Source organism: Prionailurus viverrinus, chromosome B2, assembly GCF_022837055.1.
Source record: "Prionailurus viverrinus isolate Anna chromosome B2, UM_Priviv_1.0, whole genome shotgun sequence".
Taxonomy (NCBI): Eukaryota; Metazoa; Chordata; class Mammalia; order Carnivora; family Felidae; genus Prionailurus; species Prionailurus viverrinus.
This window is the reverse complement of record NC_062565.1, coordinates 44,347,659-44,353,658: the sequence shown is the minus strand read 5'-3', so window position 1 is coordinate 44,353,658 and position 6,000 is coordinate 44,347,659. Positions and strand designations below refer to the sequence as shown.

Here is a 6,000-nt window from a genome sequence, read left to right as displayed (position 1 = left end):
CCTGAGCCGAAGTCGAACGCTCAACCGACTGAGCCACCCAGGTGCCCCTGTAAAAGTCACTGTTAACAGAATGAGAAGACCAGCCACAGAGTTGGAGAAATGATTTACAAAATTCATATCTGATAAGTAACTGGTATTCAAACTATAAAAGAACTTTTTAAACAATAACAAGAAACAATAAGAATAAGAAAGTGAACAACCCAGTTAAGAAATGGGCAAAGAATCTGAACAGACATCTCACCAAAGAAGACATATAGATGGCAAATAAGCATGTGAAAAATGTTCAGCATCATATGTCATTAGGGAACTGTAAATTAAAACAACAGTGAGATGTCACTGCACACCTATAAGAACGGTGAAATTCCTAAACATTGACAATGACAAATGCTGGTGAGGATGTGGAACAACAGGATATTTCACCCATTTCTCATGGTGATGCAAACTGTTACGGCCACTTTGGAAGGCAGTTTGGTGTTTTCTTACAAAGCACAGTTTTACAATACGTTCCAGCAATCCCACTCCTTAGTATTTACCCAAATAAGTTGAAAACTTAAGTTCGCATAAAAACTTGCATGCAGATGTTTACAGCACTTTTACTCATAATTGCCCAAACTTGGAAACAACCAAGATGCCTTCCATAGGTGAATGGATAAATAAACTGATACATCCAGAATACAGAATATTATTCAGTGCTAAAAAAGAAATGAGCTGTCAAATCATGAAAACACATGACGAAACCATAAATGCATATTGCTGAAAGAAAAGAAGAAAGAAACCAATCTGAAAAGACTATTCACGGTATTAGGTTCTACTCTATGACATTCTGGAAAAGGCAAAACTATGGAGACAGCTAAAATATCAGTGGTTCCCAGAGGTGAGTGGGTAAGCAAGGAGGAGCACAGAGGATTTTTAGAGCAGTGAAACTAGCCTGTAGAGGACTGTCGTCGTGGGTATGTCATAGACTTGTCAAAGTTCAAATAACGTCCAGCACCAAAAGTGAACCCTAATGTAAACTATAGTATCAACTACATGGCTGATACTGATGCGTCAATGTAAGTTCACCAATTATAAGAAAAAAAAAGCACTAATCTGGTGGGGGATATTGATAATGAGGGACGCTGTCTTTGTGGGTGCAGGGGGTATATGGGAAATATCTACACTTCCTGCTCAATACTGTGGTGAACCTTAAACTTTAAAAAATAAAGTCTTTTAAACTTTTTTGACAAGTAAAGCGAGATTTTGTTCAAAGGATTAAGGATGTTTCACTGGGAAAGGGGGATTTTGGAGTGAGACATGAGGACTATCTCCACGTATTTGAAACACACTCAGTTGGAAAACGAGTTGGACTGTTGTCTCCACGGCTTCCGAAAGTGAACTGTAACCAAAGAGTGAAAATTCTAGGAAGGCAAGTTGGGGCTCAGTAAAGAACGCCTTTTCACACAATTCTATCCGAAAACGCAATTCATCCAAATCAGCAGGTATTTATGAATTTATGCATCCAGAAGAAGTTTAGAAGAGTACGAGTCTAAGGCCACTTCCAACTCCAAAATTCTGCCTTTATTTGTATTAATGCAGATTAGTCGGAGTGAAGAGCTAAGGTCTACTACCTTTTTGTTGTTGTTTCCTTGTTTTTCTTTAATCGTTTTTAAGATGGAATTCGGTGTCACCCTTGGGAAAAAACAATGTGGTGTCTGGGTAAGCGAGGAACTGTGAAACGTACAGACTGCTTCGGGGCAATTTTGATATTGGTACCAGGAAACAGAATGGCATAAAAAGGAAAAGTTAAAAGAGCTATTTTTATGGCAATTAGATGACAGAATGCCAAGCTGATTTAAATATTATTCACTCAAGTTGGTTCTCACCCCCACCCCGTCCTTCCTTCAATTTTCCCCACTTTCCGTGCTCTGGTCTTTTCACACTATTGACTTTCTCCTGCCATCAGGCTCAGCCCCGTCCGCCGCGTTGCCACCCGCAAGCCACAGGCTTCCTCAGGCTCTGAATTGCTTTATTTTCTAAAGCAGAGACGTCTATCTTAACTTTGTCGAGCAACAGATCTCGCCTAGACTCTGATTCACATTCGACCGTTTACCGTAGGACACCAGCCTCCCGCTGGTCACCGGCTCTGGCACAATGGGAGTCCTTGAAGCCCTCTGTCCCCAGGTCTGGTGGCTGCGAATCCTGGCAAAGCCCAGGAGCCCGCGCAGGGCACCTTCAGCGCGTGGGCGGGGCGGGCGCAGGTCTCCAGCCAGAGGGCGCGGCACCCACCCGGAGCAGACGCCCCGAAGACCCCCCACCACCACCACGCCCCGCCCCAGGGGGCTTCCCGACCTTTCCTTTCCCGGAGTCGGGGGCTCAGCCTGCCTGTAAGAAAAGTCTCTTTTCCAGTACTCCCCACCCAGTTTGCCTCTCCGCCAGTTTCTTCTGGGCTGTCGCTGCCCAGTCACCCTTAGCTTCACAATCAGCCCCCCGGCCCCCTCACACCCCCAGGAGGCCCCTACCCGGCGGTGACCCCGGGGACCCCTCCCCGCAGGGGCCGGACTCCCGCGGACCGGCCCGCGCGCTAGGTGTCCTTAGGGTCTTCTTCGCTTCCCGGGCACCCTGAACGGGAAGCGGGGTGTGGGGGAGCCGAGGGCAGGGTGGGAGCCCGGGGAGCCGAGCGGGTGCGGGCCCGGGAAGGGCGCCGGGTCAGGGGGGAGGAGAGGAGAGGAGGCCACACAGGGGCTTTCGGTTTCCTGGGGTCTGATTGGAGGTTGGCCCGATGAGTCGGAGCTGGGGGCGCGCCCATCTCCGCTGGCTCCTGCGAGAGCCGGCGGCTCGGCCCCTCCCCGGAGCCGCTTTGTCCCGGCTGACGGCGGCCGAGGTTGCGGGGAGGAGCGGGCGGGAGGCACGGAGCCGGGGACACACGGACCGCGAGACCGGAGGCGGGGCGCGCCGCGCACGGCCCCACGCCCAGGCCCGCGGGCACCGCGCCCGCCCCCACTCGCTCGCACCGGCGGGCAGGTGAGCAGGCAGCGCCGCGCCCGCAGTCACCGGCCCCGCGGACGCCGGAGCCGCCGCCTCAGCCCCTGCCGGCGCTTCGTGGACGCCCAGCAGGTCGGTTATGTAACCGCGCCGGCCCGCTCGCCCCTGCGCCCGGTCCAGCGGGGACTGCGCGCGGCGCCCCGGCCGTGGCTGAGGGCGCGGCGAGGGGCGGACGAGCGCGGTGGGGTTCGGGGGCTGGGCAGGGGGGCGGCAGCCGCGGACGGAGGGGGGTCTGCTCCGGCTCTCAGTCCCCGCGGCGGCCGAGGGGACGGAAGTCTCCCTTGACCCCCCTCTAGAGGGCGCGGGTCTCTAAGAGCCCCTGCCCCATTCCTAGTGGCCCAAGGGCTCGCCTTCCTAGTAGCAGCAGCAGGTGCACAAGTAGAACAGCGAAGATGACGCCTGTGGCCCCCCTGTGGACTGAGGTTTGGAGAGGGAGTGAGGGCAGGTGGACTGCACTCTGAGGGGAGGAAAAAGAGGGGAGAGAACTAGAAACTCCTTATCAGTGCTCCTAAAAAGTGTTGGAGAGGAGGAAGGTACTTGGAGGCGCAGCGGGCTGGGAATTGTCCTGCCTGGGATTAGTGGGCATGGGTCATCTAAAAATAACTTCAAGTTTGAAAAGTGAAATAGAAGGGAGTGCAGTGTGCTGAGTTTGCCTGCCTGTGGGATGCTTCGCTCTAGAAGTCACCAGAGGGAACAGGCAAATCCCAGCCGCCTGGTCTCACTGGTTTCCAGGGTGTCTCGGTTTGACTTTTAGTTAATGATTTATTCTCCAAGGCACTGCTGTCTTTTTCTTATCCCAGAATGAGTTATAGCAGGGTGCATGCTTTGAATCTTTCCTATTTTCTACATCATTGGGATAGAGGTGTTCAGTGGACATCTAATGAGTTCGTTACCAGAGCTATTTTTTTTTAATTTTGTTATTTTTGGTATGATTTTAGTAAAAACAACAGTTTCTGGGCTCCTTTTAACATACAGTCCCACAACTGAAGGTGAACGAAGGCTACGGCCTTCCAGTCCACACTTCTTCCTTCCTTCAGCTAGAATCACATTTAACCTGTCACACAGAGGGTAGGCTTTAGGAAAAGTAGGACATTTAAAAAAAAATGCCACTCAACTTTCTCACATATTACATCAACATCAAAACACAGGACAAATATATCACAGGCACAGGACAACACTTGCTAACTGGCCCTCTCCATTCTGGGGAAGCAGCGAAGTCGGAAAAGCTGAGAAGCTGGAAAGGATCAAGAAGCAGGTCAGCATTGACTGTAGAACGAGGCAGGGGAGTGAGCATTTGGCTGCTTTTCAGGCTGCCCATTGATTTTCTTTAGCCTTGGAGCTATTATCTTAAGTACAATCAGTCATTGCACTGAATTAGTCTAAAATGTGAGTTGCACTTTGCTTTCAAATCCCCTGCAAATCAAATCAGCATTTATTGAGCACCTACTACTCAAGTCCAGTCCACAGAATTTTGTGAGGGAAAAGTGTCCTCAAATAAAGCTACAGGATCCCGGGAGTTTTCAGAATGCCTTGTGTGTGCAGGTCCTGCAGAAGCCAACTAAATCTAGGAGGATGTGGCTCTCCCTCTCCATTGATGAACATTTAACGAGCGTAAGTGGGAACTCGAGAACTTTGCCATTTGCAAGTTCCCATTACACTCTTTTGAAAGCTACTTACGTAATTGTTTGCAGTTAGTTATATATATTATGGAAAGTAGCTTTATTGAGATAGGTTTTGATAGTAACTGAGGTTTCATTTTATTTCTTTGGGTAATTTTATTTCTTTGGGGACCATGCACTCAGTTTAATTTTTTTAAGTATTTATTTGGGGGAGAAAGAGAGAGAGAGAGGGGGAGGGAATGAGAATGAGCGGGGCAGGGGCAGAGAGAGAGGGAGACGCAGAATCTGAAGCAGGCTCCAGGCTCCAAGCTGTCAGCACAGAGCCCGAAGTGGGGCTAGAACTCACGAACCGCGAGATGATGACCTGACTGAAGTCGGATGCTTAGCCGGCTGAGCCACTGAGGCGCCCCCATCCACTCAGGTTATTTAGCAGTTATTTGCTAAGCATCTACTGTGGGCCATGTAGGCCCTGTGCCAGGGGATAAAAGAATGAAGCCCAGGCATTTCAGAAATCAATCTAGCAGAAAAGAAGGATAAGAAAATAAGTGATAGTGATCCACATGGTGAATGGCTAGTGGAGATAGGAACAAGGTCATTGGAAGCCCAAAGAAGGAAGGGTGGAGGGAATCTGGAAGAGATTCCAGAAAAGCAGTGCACTTGGACTGCATTCCAGTAGGCAGCAGCAGCTTTTTTTTCTAGAGAAGGGGCCAGGTAGGTGTTCCACATCAAAGGCAAGTTTGTGTTCAAAGAACATTTAGGTCCTCTGAAATGAGGGGGTGGCAGGAGAGTTTGGGGGGTGTTTCAGTGAGCCTGAGATGTGAATACACTCCACTGAGGAGGAGAAACTATGTAGCCTTTTTGAAGAGAAAAGATTTGATCTAATTTGAATTTTGCAAAAGTGACTTTGGAGGTCCTAAATAGGTGGTATCGCAAAGGGGAATGAGCTTAGATTTTAGACCACTGGAGTGATGCAAGCAAAAGAAGACGAAGAAGAAGAAGAAGAAGAAGAAGAAGAAGAAGAAGAAGAAGAAAAATTAATTGTGCTTGAGCCAGGTAAGATAGAGAAAGAGAAGAGAGATCCTTAGAGAGCCATTTCAGAGGGAGAATTAGTAGTAGTAGGTCACCAAGTGGGTGGTGGTGTGGAAGGAGTTGATGCCTAGATGGATGGTCAGGTTTTTAACTAAGTTAGGAATTAGGCGAGAAGGATTAGATTTGAGAAGGATGAGGAATTTCAACTGAAATCTTTTCCTCTGAGATCAGGAAGAAAACAAGGATGCTCATTTGCCACATAGTGCTGGCAGCCAGAGTAATTAGGCATGAAAAATAAATGAAAGGCATCAAATAAGAAAGGAAGAAGTAA

The 6,000-nt window shown here is 49.0% G+C and overlaps 1 protein-coding gene across 2 annotated transcripts in view; it reads left to right on the top strand.

The window, feature by feature from the left end:
* Positions 1–2,840: 2,840 nt before the first annotated feature.
* Positions 2,841–6,000, top strand: part of RCAN2 (regulator of calcineurin 2) — a 279,972-nt gene continuing 276,812 nt past the window's right edge. Inside the window, exon 1 of one of the 2 annotated variants that reach the window (XM_047860057.1) lies at positions 2,841–3,000. The gene's annotated coding sequence lies outside the window, so the exon portion shown is untranslated. Of the gene's footprint in view, positions 3,094–6,000 lie in introns of both variants that reach the window. The other variant, XM_047860056.1, reaches the window with a different exon arrangement.